The 18,813-nt window shown below is 37.5% G+C and overlaps 1 long non-coding RNA gene across 1 annotated transcript in view; it reads right to left on the bottom strand.

Annotated features, from left to right (window-relative positions):
* LOC125618660 overlaps window positions 1-18,813 on the bottom strand; it is a 46,779-nt gene that overhangs the window by 10,279 nt on the left and 17,687 nt on the right. Inside the window, exon 2 of the long non-coding RNA XR_007350002.1 lies at window positions 7,780-7,913. This is a non-coding gene — a long non-coding RNA (uncharacterized LOC125618660). The remainder of the gene's footprint in view (window positions 1-7,779; window positions 7,914-18,813) is intronic.

Below are 18,813 nucleotides of genomic sequence, written 5' to 3'. Positions count from 1 at the left end.
GAGGGGGGATAGTAGAGGATAGGAAAGGCAGCAGAATACAACAGACACTAGTATGGCAATATGTAAATCAATGGATGTGTAACTGATGTGATTCTGCAATCTGTATACGGGGTAAAAATGGGAGTTCATAACCCACTTGAATCAAAGTGTGAAATATGATATATCAAGAACTATGTAATGTTTTGAACAACCAACAATAAAAATTAAAAAAAATATATCCTAACACCATACACACACACACACACACACACACATATATATAATACCTTTATTTTATTTATTTTTATTTTTATGTGGTGCTTTGCACATGCTAGATGAGCACTCTACTGCTGAGCCACAACCTCAGCCCCCCAGTACTTTTTATACAATTTTTTAAAGATACTGGAGATTGAACCAGGGGCCCTCTATCACTGAGATACACCCCTAGTCCTTTTTATTTTTTATTTTGATACAGGGCCTCTCTAGCTACTTAGGGCCTTGCTAAGTTGCTGAAGCTTGCTTCAAACCTGCAATCCTCCTGCCTCAGCTTCTACAGTCACTGGAGTAGAGAGAGGCATGTGCCATACAATTCTATCTTGCCTTCCAAAAGTATATTGTGAGACAGACAATTCTTCCATGTTTTTGATATCGTTTCCTATTTGGAATAAAAAATATATTTTTAAATTTCTGAAACATATGAAAATGCCAACAAGATTTTCCAACATTTGAAACAATGCTATCAAATAATGTGTCTAATAAATAGTTTTAAGGATATTTAATCCAACCTCATCAAAATAAAAAAATGGTTTCAAAAATTGAGATTCTTTTTTCTTTTTTTTTTTCTTTTTTTGGTCCTGTGTACATGGATGAATGTACCACAGTGAATCTCAACAGCATGTACATCCACAGGACTGGGATCCTAATTAAAAATAAGATATATTCCATATCTGTATACATATATCAAAAAATATCCTACTATCATGAATAAAAAGAATAAATTTTTAAAAATTTAGACTTTATAAGGGCAGCTTTTTTTCTTTGGTAATTAATCCTAATAATTGAGAATTGGGACATGGAAATGGGAATTAAGTGTAACAGGGGATACAGAATTATGCTTGTGCTTTTTTCCTTGACAAGAAATATTATTAAGCATTGTTGGTGGGTACAGAGGCTTATGGTTGTAATTCCAGAAGTTCACAAGGCTGAGGCAGGGGGATTGCAAGTTTGAGGCCAGACTCAGCAATACAGAGAGGCTCTAAGAAACTTAGCAAGACCCTTTCTGAAAATAAAGAAAATAAAAACAACTGGGAGGATTTGGCTCAGTGGTAGAGTATCCCTGAGTTTGATCTCCAGTACCAACAAACAAACAAACAAACAAACAACAACAAATATATACTATATATATGCAAATATATACATGTTTTAAAATATATAAAAAAAAGAAATTCTCTCTCTCTCTTAAATATATATAAATTAAAATTTACTTTTATGTGGTGCTGAGGATTGAACCCAGTGTCTCACACATGCTAGGCAAGTGCTCTACCACTGAGCTATAACCCCAGCCCTATGTATATAATTTTTAATGCAGGTATAGAGTTTTGTTCTGCTTCAAAGCCCTGCTGTGAATCTTCTAACAAATCTCAGCACACTCTATACATGGCATATTCAACCAGATTTTGAGCACTGTTGGATGAGAACTGTAGCCTGAATAAATGAGAATATTCCTTCAAAAATTAAGATCATGTTGCTACTCTTCCTACCACAAAGAAAGAGACACAGTGGTTTGTACCAGGCATGGTGGAGTACATCTGTAATCCCAGAGACTCAGGAGGCTGAGGGAGGAGGATCACCAATTTGAGGCCAGCTTCAGCAACTTAGTGAGGTCCTAAACAACTCAGTGAGACCCTGTTTCAAAATAAAAAATAAAGCTGGCTGTGGTGGTTCATGCTTGTAATCCCAACAGCTCAGGAGCCTGAGGTAGGAGGATCTCAAGTTCAAAGTCAACCTCAGCAACTTAGTGAGGTAAGCAACTTAGTAAGACCCTAACTTTAAATAAAAAGGGCTGAAGATATGGCTCACTGGTTAAGGGCCCCTGGGTTCAATCTCTGTTACCAAAAGAAAACAAAACAAAAAATGGAAATAAAAAATACAAAGGGCTGAGTGGCTCAGATGCAAAGTGCCCCTAGGTTCAATCTCAAGTATATACACACATGTACACACATATATATGTATACACACACACACACACGTGCGCGCGTGTGTGTACACACAAAATGGTTTGTGAGCCCTGTTATGGTTTGGAAATGAGGCATCCCCTATCCCCTAATAGTTCATGTAGGAGAAAATGCAGGAATTTTCACATGATTAGATTATGAGAGATATAACCAAATCATTGGATTAATCCACTTGATGAATTGATAATCTGAGTGGATTAGACAGCAAGACATGGCTGGAGAAGGTAGCTCCCTGGGTGCATGCTCTTGGGGGTCATGTGATGCCTGGCTCCTTGCACTCAAGCTCTCTCTGCTTCCTGGCTGTCATGAACCTGCCTGGCCTCAGGCCCTGAGCTATGGAATTGGCCCACCACAGACTGAACTTCTGAAACCATGAGTCATCATAAACTTTCTTCCTCTGCATTGTTTTTGATGTATATATTGGTCACAGAAACAAAAAGCTGAATAAAACATATTGGTAGCAGGAGTGGGGTTGTTGCTGTGACTAATCTGCCAATGTGGTTTAGAAACTTTGGAAATGGTTTGTGGAAAGAGTTTGGAAAAGTCTGGAGATGCAGGCTGGAGAAGCCTTAGAATGTTGTAAGTAGAACTTAATGGGCAATTTTTTTGGGGGGTGGTATTGGGATTGAACCCAGGGACTTTATCAGTGAGCTACATTCCCAGCCCCTTTTATTTTTAAATTTTGAGATAGTGTCTCACTAAGTTACTTAAGGCCTTGCTCAGTTGCTGAGGCTAGCAATCCTACTGCCTCAGTCTCCCAAACTGCTGGGATTACAGGCACGGACCAACTCACCCAGCTTAATGGGCAATTCTTGTGGAAGCTCAGAAGACCAGAATGCCAATAGGACTGTAGATGGTAAACACTGGGCTCACAACATTTCAGAGGAGAAGGAGGACTCTATTGGAAATTGGACTAGAGGCCATTTATGTTACCTTTTGGCAAAGAACTTTCTACTTTTTGCCTATGTCCTGAGACTTTATGTGAGACTAAATTTAAAGGTGATGGATTAATTATTCTGGTGGAAGAAATTTAAGGCAGCATAACATTCAGGTGGTGGCATGGATATTGCTGGTAGCTTTTAGTCAAGTTTATTGTGATAGTTAGCGCATGGTAGAAAGCATGGTAGAAAGATTTGGAAGACTTGCAATTTGGCCAGAAAAGTGCATGTAAAACTGGGACCAAAGAAGGTGTGTTTGTTGAGGTGATTACAGTCACTAAAGAGATGCTAAGTACTTTACACAGATGCAGTCAAAGAGGTGGCTTGCGGACATCTTAGGAATTGGCAAGACCATACCCATCACAGGTTCAAGGGTGTAAAAATAAAAATTCCTTTAAGAGACTAGGGAGGTAACTTGGTAGGAAGTTGTTAACTATGCTTAACTGCCCAGGTACTCAGAGGGCACTGGAGTCATGGTCCCAGGAAGCCTGGCTGTTGTACAAGCTGATGGTAGACCTTGGTGTTGTTGAGATGGTGCTGGTTCTGCAGGAATGCAGGGTGCAAGAGTTACGGAGTTCACAGAGGCTTCCACTGAGATTTTAAAGGAAGGCCTGGGAGGTCAGGCAAGGTGTTAGTGTTCCTGCAGGCAGCCCCTCAAGGAGGAATGTGTGAAGCTGTGAGAAAGGAAGTTGAAGCTGCAGTGGAGAATCCCAAAATTAGGAGATTCCAGTGACATCGAATATATACTGGAGGAAAGTTGCTGAAATCAAGCAGAAGTAAGGCAAGAGTGAGGTCATGTGCATTACAACCAGCAAGAACGTAGGAGCAGGGCAACACAAACCCTCTGGAGAGAATATCACCATGCCACATGACCCAGATGCTGGAAGGAGCTACAAAAGTTGCTTGTCCAGCTGGATTCTGGTCTTGTTTTGGTCCCATCCCTTCTCTGCATGGAATGGAAACATTTACTCAATGCTATTATATATATTGGATACATATGACTTTCCTTTGGCAAGAGTTTGCTGTGAGTCTGAGATGAAATTTTGAACTTGGTCTTTTGGGAATGCTGGAACTGTTAAGACTATTGGGATTCTTGAAATGGACTAAATTTTCTCCTCTGTTGTATTACATCAAAGTCAACATTTTTATAATGATCCTAAGACTACATCATCTGCCCCCTTTTTACTCTTTTTTTTTTTTTGCGGGGGGGGGGGGTTGGCATTTAGGGATTGAACCCAGGGGTACCTAACCACTGAGTGACATGTCCAGCCTTTTTTATTTTTTATTTTGAGGCAGGGTGTCACTAAGTTGCTGAGGCTGGCCTGGAACTTGTCTCAGCCTCCTGAGTCACTAGGATTACAGGTGTGCTTTACCACACCTGGCCCCTTCTTACCCTTCTGACATTGTATTCAACCACTCTCATTGTCACTGCTATTCTTCCTCAGGGTCTCTGGACTTGCTACTCTCCCTATCTTAATTGTTCCTTCCAGGATATCTGTATACCTCATCTTATCTTCTCTTGTAAGACTTTACTTAAATGTCAACATCTCAACAAGACCTTCTCTGATTACCCTGTCTAGAATCGCTACTCTCTTGCTCTCCTACAGACTTCCATCACCCTATTTTTCTACTTATTACTCTCTAAGTGATATATTCCTATCACTCCTGATAGAATGTTTGTTCATTAACTTCAGTGTATAGAAGAGTATCTGCAACATAGCAAATGCTCAACACATACTTGTTGAATTAAGAAATAATACCACTGAGCCACAACCCCAGCTCTGCTTAAATTCCTGTTGATTCTCTAATCTCCCAGTTAAAGGAAAATAATCTGGGAATTCCCAGTAAAAGGGAACATGTGTACTTAGTTTTGCTCCCTCCTGAAACTGAATATACTAGACTATTAAAATATAGTTTAAAAAATTTGTTTGCAGTGCTGAGTGCATGGTAGAAAAAAAAATTTAAGGTTTTAAACTGACAAGCTAGAAAGTAGGAAAGTTAAAAAAAAAATCAATGACATTTAGTAACTCTTTATGAGGCTGATTGGTGATTACTGTCAGCAGTCCAGAGAAAGTGGAATCTTAAAGCAGCCAGGGGAAAGCCAGAACTAAAGTGATCTATATTGCAGAAATGCTTAAATGGCCAGGAATTAGAAGGATCAGATACCTCTGGAAATGAAAATAAAAGTGGGAAGAACATTTAAGGAGGAGGATTTCTAGAAGACTAAGAAGTGGATAGTTAAATCTTTTCTCCCATGCCACATCTACTCTGTGCCTTTACAATCTTTGGAGCCTGTGAAACCACATCTCTGGGCTAAGGGTCATCAGGCACAGCTGAATGTGGGCTACAGTACCAAGCATGGAGGAACGTGTGTTTTGAATATTGAGTCCTAAGTCTTCTTACCACAGTTGGCTCCAAGACACTGGCGGCCAGTCTTTTTAGACAGGATATGATAGTTCTTCCCCTGGGGTTTCAGGTCTCAGGCTAGTCCAAGAGGAAGGGTAAATGTAGCAATTCAAGGATTCCTCAAACAATGACCCAGCCATATCAACTCCCAGTGAAACTAAGAGATGATACATCACTATGGTCTGAATGTTTATGTCTCCCTCAATATTCATATGTTGAAAAACTCATTAATGTGATAGTACTAAAAGTTAGGGCATTAGGAGGTGATTAGATCATGAGGGTGGTGACTTTACAATTTGGATTAGCTCCTTTCTAAAATAGGCATTAGAGAGCTACCTTGCTCCTGCCACCATGTGAGGATACAATAAGAAGGTGCCATCAATGAACCAAAAAGTAGCCTTCACCAGGTACCAAATCTGCGAACATCCTGGTCTTGGACTTCCCTGCCTTCAGAAGAGTGGAAAATAATTTTTTTTTTGCTTATGATCTAGCCAGTTTATGGTATATTGTTATAGCAACTACAACAGTTTAAAATATATATATTGAATATATATATATTCAATCCACTTTATATATATATATATATATATATATATATATTCAATCAATTTTTAAATATGAACAAACAAGCAATGTAGTACCAGAAAACTGGAGAAATCCTCTGGCAGAAATATAAAAATGAAAATGAATAAACACAAGAAAGAAAATTTGAGGAAAAAAAACTTCAAAAACAAGATATAACATCCATAAAATAAGATGCTATATAAAAATGATTTTCAGATTACAAAGTATTCTTTGAAAGTAAAATTTTGGTATATTAATGAAAAATTCAGAAGAGTTGGAAGATGCAGTTGAGGATATCTTCCACACGGTAGTGCAAAAAGACCAAAAACTAGCTGGGTATGGTGGGCACACCTGTAATCCCAGTTATTAGGGAGGATAAGACAGGAGAATGGCAAGTTTGGGGCCAGCAGGGCAATTTAGTGAGAACTTGACTCAATAAAAAATAAAAAGGGCTGAGGGGCTGGGATTGTGACTCAGCGGTAGAGTACTTGCCTAGCATGTGCCAGGCCCTGGGTTCAATCCTCAGCACCACATAAGAATATATAAATAAAATAAAGATATTGTGTCCAACTACAACTAAAAAATAAATATTAAAAAAGGGCTGAGGATGTAGCTTGGTAGTAGAGTGTCCCTGGATTCAAAGCTCAATACTGAAGGCGAGTGGTGGGTGGACCAAGAGCTACTAAATAAGAGAGAGAAGGAGAAACAAAAATCCAGAAAACTAGTTCAAAAGGTCTAACCTCTAGAAACATTGAGGCCATCCAGACATAGAGAAATAAGAAAACTATTGAGAAGGCATTAAGAAGATAAGAAAAATTCCCCAAACTGAAGCCCATGTGTTTCTATAGAAAGAGCTCCCTGAGTGCATAGTACAAGGGATGAAAAAGACCTAGATTCCGGCACATTACTACAAAATTTCAGAACACTGGAGACAGAGAAGAGCCCACGTACTTCCCACAAACTTCCAATAAGAATAAAAGAGATCTTATACATGGATCAAGAATCAGAATAGCAAGAGTGGAAGACAGAAAACAATGGAGAAATGGCCTCAAAATTCAGAAAGGAAATTCCTTCCGGCTAGGAATTCTGTACAAGGTATGTATATAAAAAAGGGGAAAAGACATTTCAGACATGCAAGTTCTCAAAAAAATTTTTCCATGGGTCCTTCCTGAAGAAGTTACTGACTATCACATACTATCAAAACAGGACATCTGTACTGAAAAAGAGAGAAAGAGTTCTCCAAGATGTTTATCAAGGGAGATCCTAAGATGATAGCTATGCAACAAGTCTAATGTGGTCCTGAGACAGAAATCTTTAGGAAGATGAAATTGATAGAAGAATTTATGCAAATTTAAACAACTGTTAGAGTTTATTTTCATTATGAATTACAAAATAAAGTCACATATAAAAATATTAAGTTGAGGGATAGTTCACACATTTTGAAGAAAAGTTATCATAGTTAACTATGTTGTTTCATTCTGAAAGCACATATGGTCATAATTATATAAACAATACATTTATATAACCAAAATTATATCACTACATGGTAATGATAAGAATGAGAGCTGCTTGTGTGTATGTGTGTTTAGGTGTTCTGGGGGTAAGGAATGACAATTGTGTTTACAACTAAAACAATATAAATAGCAATTTAAGCATACCCTTTGCAGTGTGGAGGTCCTTATGAAGGGCATCATCTAGAGTCGAAAGTAGATGTCTTTGCAGACAGGAAAATGATTGGTAGAAAGATGAGGACTGTTGTTTGTTTTTATATATCCTATTAGAAGTTGCTGACCTTTAAGAAATGAGAACAGAAATTTAACTGATAATCATAATATTTCAGAGGCATTATTTAGGATACTTCAGTAGGTGGTCTTGTTTCTTGTTTGTTGGTTTGTTTTACCATGCCTGGTACATAATAAGGACTCTTATTGTTTTTTTGAATTCAGTCCTTTGAAATAACCCATTACTAGTCAGTAAGATCCTTGAAATCACAGATTATTTTTTATAAATCTTTATATTTCTTTATATAAATCCAAATTACAGTTAGCATTATACTTATATTAATGTGTAGACTTTGCCTGTGTCTTAAGGACTAAGCCAAATTCTTTTTAAATCTTAGTTAATGTATAAATAATCATGTTATGGTTTGGATGTGAGGTGTCCCCCCAAAACCCAAGTGTGAGACAATGCAAGAAGGTTTGGAGGAGAAATGATTGGGTCAGAGCTTTAACCTAATCAGTGAATTAATCCCTAATGGAATTAACTGAGTGGTAACTGGAGGCAGTGGGGGTGTGGCTAGAGAAAATGGCTCATTGTGGGCATGGCTATGAGGTATATATTTTGTATCTGGAGAGTGGACTTTCTCTCTCTCCCCTTCCTGATCATCGTGTGAGCAGGTTCCCTCAGCTACACTCTTCCACCATGATGGGTAGCCTCACCTGGAGCCCCTGGAGAATGAAGCTGGCTATATATGGACTGAGACCTCTGAAACTGTAAGCCCTCAAATAAACTTTTTCTCCTCTACAATTGTTCTGGTCAGGTCCTTAACAACAAAAAAGCTGACTAAAGGGGCTGGGGATGTGGCTCAAGCGGTGAGCGGCCCGGGTTCGATCCTCAGCACCACATACAAACAAAGATGTTGTGTCCGACGAAAACTAAAAAATAAATATTAAAATTCTCTCTCTCTCTCTCTAAAAAAAAAAAAGCTGACTAAAACAAATCCTTTGTGAAATATCCCACTTTACTAATAAATTCTATTTTTGGTGCTGTGACTCTAAATGCCTCTCCCAATCAATTATACAAAGCTGTGGTCTGAATGTTATCTCCTACCAAATTCAGGTGTTGCCAATGTGGTGGTGTTGGGAGAAGAAGGCTCTTCTCTCATGGGAGAGGGACTGGGTGACCTTGTATTACGTTCTCTAAGAAAGGAATCCGAACAATTGCCAAGGTCAGCCAGAAAACTAGGCAGTACCACCTCTTCAGATCATTTGCCCTCATTCAAACTTCTGTGATAAATACATGCAGAGTAGGTGTGAGGAACGTCAGAAGGGGTTAGCCCACTTCACACAACAGGCAGTGCATTTGCCTGCAACTGAGGTGTTGATGGATAAAAGACAAAAACTGATGTGTAAATCCGACTTTCACTGTTGAAAGAGGATTAAAAATAGAAAGGAATTCTATTTAGGTTCAGACAGTGAAAGTTGAGAAACAGAAAAAAACTTGTGTAAAAGAATAGGCTTGAGATAGTTCTTTTTCTCTACTCAAGAGCCCAAATTATGGCACTGCCAAAAGAAGCATCCTGCCTGTCTGCTTGTATTTCTGGTGTCTTGATTAATTGCACGGCTGTTCGCATCAGCAGTTTTTAATCTATAAATTCACAGCTCCAGAGAGTTAGTATGAGATTATCCAGACACTATTTAAAGGGCTGGAGATCAAAAAAACAAAGAAGCCACTTCATAGGCAGGTATTTGAGTACTTTTCTGGTCCTTAGGAACTTGGTAATTTCACAAAATAGGTGTGGTGTATTTGCCAAGCAAATCTCTCTCAATACATTCTCCTCCTCTTCATTTGTTCCCTCTCACTGTAAATGGGGCTTATATTCTATGCTTTCAGTAATGGACACTTATTTTAAATAGAACAATTCTACTATTTTCTACTGGCTGCACTAATGGTTGTCTCCTATATGGAATCTTGAACATCTTAGGTTTAAAACATAAAAAAAAAAAAACCCACCCTCAGAAGAGCCTCCCTACAACTCAAGGGACTGTAAATATAATTAAGAAAACTTCTGAAAGAATGGAGTCTTGGAAATAGTAAGTGCAAGAAAGCCATATTAATAATTACCATTTAAAAATCTGCCATACTGCAAACTTAAAAGAACTAATATATTAGCTTTATAATTTTAAACTGATTTTCAGAGAGATATTTTCTAGATAAAAACAAAGAAAGCATTCTATATTTTTTGTAATAAACGCTAGAAGACATAATTCAATAATTTCACTTCACCTTTCAAATGCTGATACATGCATAATTCAAGATAGCGTAGCTATTATCATTTATAGGTTGAAGAAATTAAGACATGAGAATTTAAGTGATATGGCCAAGCCCTTAAACTGTATCATGAAAGGCAAAACTAGGCTTCTTGCTCCAGTGTTTTATTCTTTACCATCAGTAAAATTTGTATCTTTAATTATTGACATTTCCATTTTATGCTTCAGTATATGAAGATAAAAAACAAAACAAAACAAAACAAAAACCTTCATGGGTTTGTTGACGTTCACTCTGTAAGAGAAATGAACAGGTAAGAAAAATAAACACACACCCTGATTTGAAATCCTTTGCTCAATTACTTGGCCACAATAAATGCAAGAGTGAAGACTGAAGAGTCGTGCAGAGCACACTGTCCATTACTGCACTTCTTAAAGTTTGTTCTAGATAAAAGGTTTCCATTAAAATCCATTTCTTCTTGGCAAACATGGTTGCCTTTGTATAACTATTTTCTCCTTGAGAAGTTTCAAAAACAAATAAGGGGAAAACATTTTTCTGGGCAAATAATGAATATAAAGCAATCAAATATGATGAATAAGGGTTGGAAAAACTACATTTCTTATGACCTAAGTATAAAAGTATTTTCATCATACAGTTATGCAGTATATAACAGGTATAATCTATTATGTGACCAAATAATTATAATAATATAGTAACATTTTGTTAATCAGACATTTGAAAATTAATTTGAAATCAAAGAAACCATAAATATGAGAGAATTAAAAATAACTTGGATCCTATAATGGAGATGGATCATTATTTGGGCCACCTGAACCGCTTCCCTATATTTAGAGTATTCCTTACCATATAAATCTTGGTGGCAAGCAAGGACTGTCTACCCTTCTCTTTGCCTCCCTTGCATCCCCCACCTTTTCCATTTCCCCCTAGTGGTAGTAGAGGTTACTGCAAGCTTGAGTTTCAGCATAGAAATGGCCAAAGGTTAAATTTTGGGTCTAGTTTGATGTCTGCAGTGCCAGCTGTAGGGTGACCACTTTGTCAGTCACATTTTGCCCAGCATGTTCTAGGTTTTAGCAAGGAAGGATGCAAATGTAACCCAGTCCTGGGAAAACCAGAAAAGCTGGTCACATTACCCAATTTTCCTCATCAGATCAGTTCTGTGGGTGCTACTCAGCTTCAAGCCTCATTTTTTTTTCAGCTCTTTCAGAAATTCTGTGAGCCATGCAATACCCTTTTATAGAAGTATGACTCAATATCTGTAATGGTTTGAATGTTCATGCTCCCAACCCCTGATTCTGTTTTTTTTTTGTTGTTGTTGTTTGTTTGTTTGTCTGTAGTACTGGGGATTGAACCCAGGGTTGTTCTACTGCTGAGCTACATCCTCAGCCCTTCTTTTATTTTTTATTTTGAGAGAGGGTCTTGCTAAGTTGCACAGGCTAGCTGGGAACTTGTGATGGTTCTGCCTCAGCTTCCCTTTTAATTATCCTTATAATCAATTAGTATTCTGCCTTAATCAGGAGATTTCTCTATTATTCCTCCCAAGACCTTTGACTGAAGTAGAAACCTTTGTGTGAAAGCAGTATGGAAACCCATGCTTCACAATTACCCAATGAGACACATTGGCATAATTCAGATTATATAGTTATAATAGACTCTCTTTGATGTTAGTGAACATGTCAGCATTTTAAAAAGTTCTGAAAAAAATCATGAATAATGATTGTTCTTGCTGTATTTTTGAAATTCTGAGACATTTCTGATGGTTGAGACTAATATTTTCTTGGTGATGAAATAAACAAACATTGACAGAATATAAAAATCACTTAAAAATAAAGCTGTTGACAGAAAATCTTTGATTTTTCCCATCCCATCCCATAAAATGCTTATTTCTCAAGATGAAGAACTGTTAAGTCAAAAAAAAAATGGAAGTGGTGGCATAAAAAACAAGAACCATTCAATTCTTGGTCTTTGGAGCACAGATAAGAATTCTTTGTTTTTCCTGGTCATTATGTAATCCTCCTGAACACACCCACCTCTGACCAATTCACTCTCATGACACCTTCATATTCATGGACTTTGATTTTTCTGTATTTCGGAGAGAAGACCTTCGATAAAGACATATAATCCTGTTCATAAAATCATTACTAAAATTTATATAAATAATGCATCTTTATTAAAGAGAAACAAAAAATACAAGAACACAGATAGAAACAAGCTTCCATTAATTCTTCCATTGCTAACATTTTGATATTCTTTCTACAAACATTCATATCTGTAGTTATAATTGTGTAACTATTATAAATATTCGGGGTCTATACTATTTCATATCCATACTATTTCAGGGTCTGCTTTATCAGTAGTACTTTATCAGTAGTGAATTTCTTTGCAGATAGATATAATTTTTTTTTTTTACTTTTAACATGTATGTAATGTAATGTATACAAGTATCACAACATGTCAGCAATGAATTTTGTTGGATATTTTTAGCTTTTGTAAAGAATATTGTTAGAAGTTATATATCACTGAACATTTTTCCAATTATTTCCCAAGATAAATACTAGAAGAGGAACTTTTGCACCAGCAAGAGTACTCATTTTTTTTTTTTTTTTTTTAGTTGTAGATGGACACAATACCTTTATTTTATTTCTTATGTGGTGCTGAGGATTGAACCCAGGGCCTCGCACATGCTAGGCGAGCACTCTACTGTTGAGCCACAACCCCAGCCCAAGAGTACTCATTTTTAAAAAATTTTCTTTTCGGCTGGGTTGTGGCTCAGTGGCAGAGCTCTTGCCTAGCAAGTGAGGTACTGTGTTCGATTCTCAGCACCACATAAGAAATAAATGAATAAATAATGGTCCATCAAAATCTAAAAAAGAATTTACAAAATTTTTTTAGTTGTAGATGGACAAAAACTTTACGTTGTTTATTTATCTTATGTGATGCTGAGGATGGAACCCAGTGCCTCACATGTGGGAGGCAAGCGCTTTACCACTGAGCCACAACCCCAGTCCCAAGTGTGCTCATTTTTGATGCTTATCTTTTGTCAAATTGCCTTCCAGGAAATTTGTGTCTTTTTACATTTCCACTGATGACCTACAAGACTATGTCCACCCTCAACAACATTTGAGTATTATCATTCTTTTAATCTGCATAGGCAGATATATCTCATTGTTTTATTGATTACTAGTGAGGCTAAACATTTTAACATATATTTTGGCCTTATATTTCTTCTTTTGTGAATTATCTGCTCCTATTAAGTGCCCATTTTTCTTCAGTGTGGATATATGTGATTAGCCACATCATTCTGTGTTGAAATGGAGAGAAGCAAACTCAAAATCTGAAAGTAATTACCACCCTCATCAAGAACGACCACTACTTGCTTTGTTGTCATCACCTAGCTCTTTGGGTTTTATAAATTATTTCCTCTCTGAAGTTTCTAGCTGATTTCCACTCTTTTATTCCCTTTTCAGGAAGTCCTGATTTTCAAAATTTATTTTCTTTTATCCCCAAAATTAAGATTCTCTGATTCAACTACTTATTTTAAATGTGGATGCCTTGGAATTTATAACTTGTATAGGAAGGAATTAAGCAGGCAGTTCCAAAATACCATTTAATCAGTTTTCTCTTGAGGTTAAAAAGTATTATTGTCCTTTTAAAAACTACATCTTTCGGTGTTTTCTTCTATTTATAGAACATATAACCTATTGCAATAGTTATGATAATGGCACTTGTCACAAGGTGGGAGATTAGAGGAAGTGTAATCAGTTATCTCTGGTAGCAGTATTTGCTGGTTATTTCCTAACTGCTGTTTTTCTGCTGACCTTTATGTCCCATATTACCTGAAAATACATCATCACCCACTTCTACAGCCCATTTATGGGGTGTTACTGGAGGACATTAATATCAGTCACACCAGAGAGGAGAGAGAAACTCTTCAGGGGTTTTGTTTGTGCCCATATTTTCACTCTATTTTTAGCTCTCTGCATTGAATGACAATGACATTGAACATTCATTTAATCTCTGTGCCCTTTCCTGGTCTCATTTGCTCACACCTCAGAACCTTTTCCCCAGCTACACCTTATGCTTCGATTGACCATATGCTCTCTATTTTTCTGGAGAGTCTCAATTTCAGATATTCTGTCCTGTTGCCAAATCAGATGCCAGACCATATGCTTTGTATTTTCTTTGGGGGAAATATATTAATTTACCTCTGCTTCAGTTCCCTAAACTCTGTTCATGAAGATTTCTGTTGCTTTTGCTAGATAGTTCATGAAAATTTTTATTAGTTTTTTTAAAACGCAGCTCAGATGTCTTCTTCCTGGGAAGTCTTCCTCCACAGCCTCCTCCCTAAACACTGCCCCCGCCCACTGGATTGCCTGCCTTAGTATGCTTATTTGGTGAAAGTGAAAGGTGAAAGGGGTTGCCCCCATCCCATCCCTTATGAGTTTACTCATCTGTGCTCTGCTGCTCAGGAGGGCGTTCTTTGCTCAGTTAGAGGATACCTGCATTTTTCTGCTACTAATGGTTTGAATCATAGACTGTAGAAGGCATCTTCTTCCTTCTCCTGGTAGTTGATGGATCTGAATGTCCCCAAGAGCAATTTCTCCATCTTGCACATTTCAATCCAGAATAACACCACAGGGAAGTTATGAAATTCTAGGTTGATTTTCCACTCTAAGTCCGGTTGCATAGTTTAGAGTCAAGAGGGAAAGCTCCGGTACTCTAAGAATCTGGGACACAATCATTGGATCAGACACACGTGCACACATAGAACTTCCAAGGACAAACATCAATTTTCAGAGCAGGAACATTAAGGAGGAAAAGAAATATTTTTCTATTTTATATAACACAGCCCTGGCTTGCCACAGAGTTAGAACTTTATAATACAGGATATTAAGTTTTTAATTCATCCTTCCCTCTCCTCTTCTGCTTTTAAGTAGAGATCTCTAGGCCAACCAGAAATAAGAAAATGGACAAATTGCAGAGTTTAATTTCCTCCTAATGGATGAAAATATAGTGTACACTGTGGCTCTTCTCTGCAGACAAAGATACACCTAGTCAACTCACAAAGTATTTTACATAGTTTCAAGGCTCCATGGACATCTCTAGAAGATTCGTGCATTTCAGAATGCTTCTCATCATATATAAATATTTTTTTGCACTGTGTACAACCAGATAAATGAAAAGTTGTGCTTCTTGTCATATTATTTGTACTAGGTACTGGAGAAGCAGACATTAATCAAAGAATCACACAGACAAATGTGAAGTTACTATTTGTGATTTTAGGTCCATTACAGGTTAGTTGTCTTCAGCAGAGAGATCTCTGGGGAGTTTTTATGGTGAAATGATGATTGAGGCAGAGTCAACCAGAAAGACAGCATTCAGACAGAGGAAGAAGTGCATTCAACAGTCCTATGATGTGAAGTGGTAGTAGGCACATTTAGGTAATATTAAGGCCAGGGTGGCAGAAGTACAGAGAATGAGGGAGAGAACTAGTGAAGTTGATGCAGGGTCAGATTATGAAGGGTCTTATAGATGATATAAGGGAATTTGGGCTTCAATCTAAGAACACTGGGAGCTATATTTATTTATTTTGGTACCAGGTATTGAATCCAGGGGCGCTTGACCACTGAGTCACATCTCCAGTCCTCCTTATTTTTTATTTTGAGACAAGGTCTTGCTAAGTTGTTTAGGGCCTTGCTAAATTGTTGACGCTGGCTTTGAACTAGCAATCTTCTTGCCTCAGCCTCCTAAGCCACTGGGATTACATACATGTGCCACGGCACTTGGAAGGAACTGTTCTTAGTTCCCTTGATATCTTGTTTTGGCTTTAAATAGAACACCCTGGCTATCATGAAGAGAATGGATTATATGGGAGCAAGAATGGATGAGGACAGATCAGTTAGAACTCTATGACTCCAGGTGAGGTAAGAGAGAATGCCAACTTAGAGAGTTGGTAGTGGAGGAAAAGAGAAATGTCTGGATTCAAGGACTAGAGTTGAAGTGAACTGATAAAACTGAGAAATGACTGAAAAGTAGAGGAACAGGTAAGAGACTGGAAAAATGTTAAGAATAGCTCTGGGTTTTAGGCTTCCATAACAGGTTACATGGTGGTGTCATTCCAAGAGATCGATATCAAGTGTGCTAACAGAGGACCAAGCATTGGTTGAGAAGACACTGTGTTTATTTTGTACCTGATGGACTTGAGAGATCATTCATTCTTTCATTTGAAGTGTGTTAGTCTACTCAGGATGCCATAACAAAATACCACAGACTTAACAGATATCGATATTCTCACTGTTATGGCGGCTGGAAGTCCAAGAACAAGGTGTCAGTGGCATTGATTTCTGGAGAATTCTCTTTTCCTGGCTTGCAGATAGCCACCTTTCCCACCATTATGTCTTCATATAGGCCTTTTTTTTTTCTGTGAGAGAGAGCTCTGCTATCTCTCCCTCTTATGAGAATATAGTCCTATCAGTTTAGGGACGTATGACTTCATTAATGACTTCATTAATCTTAGTTGTTTTCTTGGTACAGTGGATTGAACCCAGGGGTACCTAACCACTGAGCAACACCCCCAGCCCTTTTTATTATTTTGAGACAGATCTTGCTAAATTGCTTACAGCTTTGGTAAATTGCTGAGGCTGGCCTTGAACTTGTGATTCTCCTGCTCCAACCCCCTAAACCACTGGGATTACAGGCATGCACCACCTTGTCCAGCTTAGTTACCTTCTTTTGTGTGTGTGTATATATATATATATATATATATATATATATATATATATATATATATAAANATCACTGTAGTCTATATATATATATATAAAATACACACACACACACACATACACACACACACACACTCTTTTTAGTTGTTGATGGGCCTTTATTTTATTTATTAATATGTGGTGCTGAGGATCAAACTCAGTGCCTCACATGTGCTAGGTATGCGCTCTACTACTGAGCCACAACCCAAACCCCTTAGTTACCTTCTTAAAGGCTCTGTCTCTACTGCAGTCACATTAGGAGTGAAAGATTCAAAATAGGCATTTTGGAAGGACATAATTTGACTCATAAGAAAATGTATTATATGGTATGTAAAATGATGGATACTTTAGTCAAACAAAACCATATTTAAAACTTGGCTACCATGGTCTTGGCCCATGAACAGGTATGTGGATAAATAAGTTGTAGAATATCTATGTAATTAATTATTACTCAGCAATAAAGAGGAAAAAGTATTAATACCCATTATAACATGGGTGAATCTCAAAATAATAATGCTGAATGAAAGAAGCCAGACAAAAAGATTTGTTATTATTTAAATAAAATTCTAGAAAATACAAACTATTGTGAGAGAAAGCAAATCAGAGGTTTCTTGGGACAGGCATGGACAGATAAAGGCAGGAGGGAGGGATTATAAAGGAGCATGAGTAAATTCAGGGGTGATGGACATATTCATTATTTTGGTTGTGGAAATAGTTTCATAAGATATAGATACACCAAGAAGTATAAAATTGTATACTTTAAATATGTGAAATGTATTCCATCATTTATCTTAATAAAGTTGCTAAACTGAGAGAGGGAAGACTCAAGAGAGACTGCCTCCGTGCCCTGACAAAGGCCTAGAAGTCTTCCTCTACTCATAGTGAAGGGCACTGGCTTACAGTTCAGGTGGCTAGGCTTCAGACAGGTGCCTGTTCAGGTCTCTATGCTCTGAATCTCTTTAGAAGAACTCTTTTGGGGTCAGCTGAATGTCTCATTATGACTTTCATTTGGGCTTCCTCTTGCCTTTCTTTATTGGATTCATTATTTACTATTCTGAAACCAAAAATGGGAATTGATAGTTGGAGACTTCTAGCCCCCAGCAGATGAGGGATAAAATTTACCAATTAGTTGCATTGAAAATAATGTGTATTAAGATTAAAGATCTTCAATTAAGTAGAACAAATACAAAAAAATATATATTTTATAAAAAGATTTAAGGGGCTGGGGATGTGGCTCAAGCGGTAGCATGCTCGCCTGGCATGCGTGCAGCCCGGGTTCGATCCTCAGCACCACATACAAACAAAGATGTTGTGTCCGCCAAAAACTAAAAATAAATAAATAAATAAGTATTTAAAAATTCTCTCTCTCTCTCTTTCTCTCTCTAAAAAAAAAAAAAAAAGATTTAAGGTCTTGGGCTGGGGTTGTAGCTCGGTGGTAGATTGCTTGCCTAGCATGTGTGAGGCACTGGGTTCAATCCTCAGCAACACATAAAATCAAGGCGTTGTGTTCATCTACAACCCCCCCCAAAAAAGATTAAAGGTCTTATAATTTGTTCAATAAGTATATTTTGAGTACTAAGTGCAAGATGCTATGGGCATATATATTAAGCAATGTTCCCACCCTTGAGTATTGGCTTTGTGACTTTCCTTGGACAACACAATATAGTAGAAGTGATATTGAATGCCAGTTGTAACTGTAGACTTTAAGAGATCTTGCATGCTTCTATTCTGATGCTCAGAACATGCCAGTCCCAATGAAGAAGCCCAGGCCAATCTGCTGGAGAATAAGTAATATATGACATAGTCATCCCTGTCCCTTCAACCAACAAATTGCTAAACTACAAAGCAGAACCTCTTAGCTTCTTGGTAACTAACCACAGATGCAAGATGCATGAATGAGTCCAGTTGACACCAGAAGAGCTG

Source organism: Marmota marmota, unplaced genomic scaffold, assembly GCF_001458135.2.
Source record: "Marmota marmota marmota unplaced genomic scaffold, marMar, whole genome shotgun sequence".
Lineage (NCBI taxonomy): Eukaryota > Metazoa > Chordata > Mammalia > Rodentia > Sciuridae > Marmota > Marmota marmota.
This window is presented reverse-complemented; position numbering and strand designations above follow the sequence as displayed.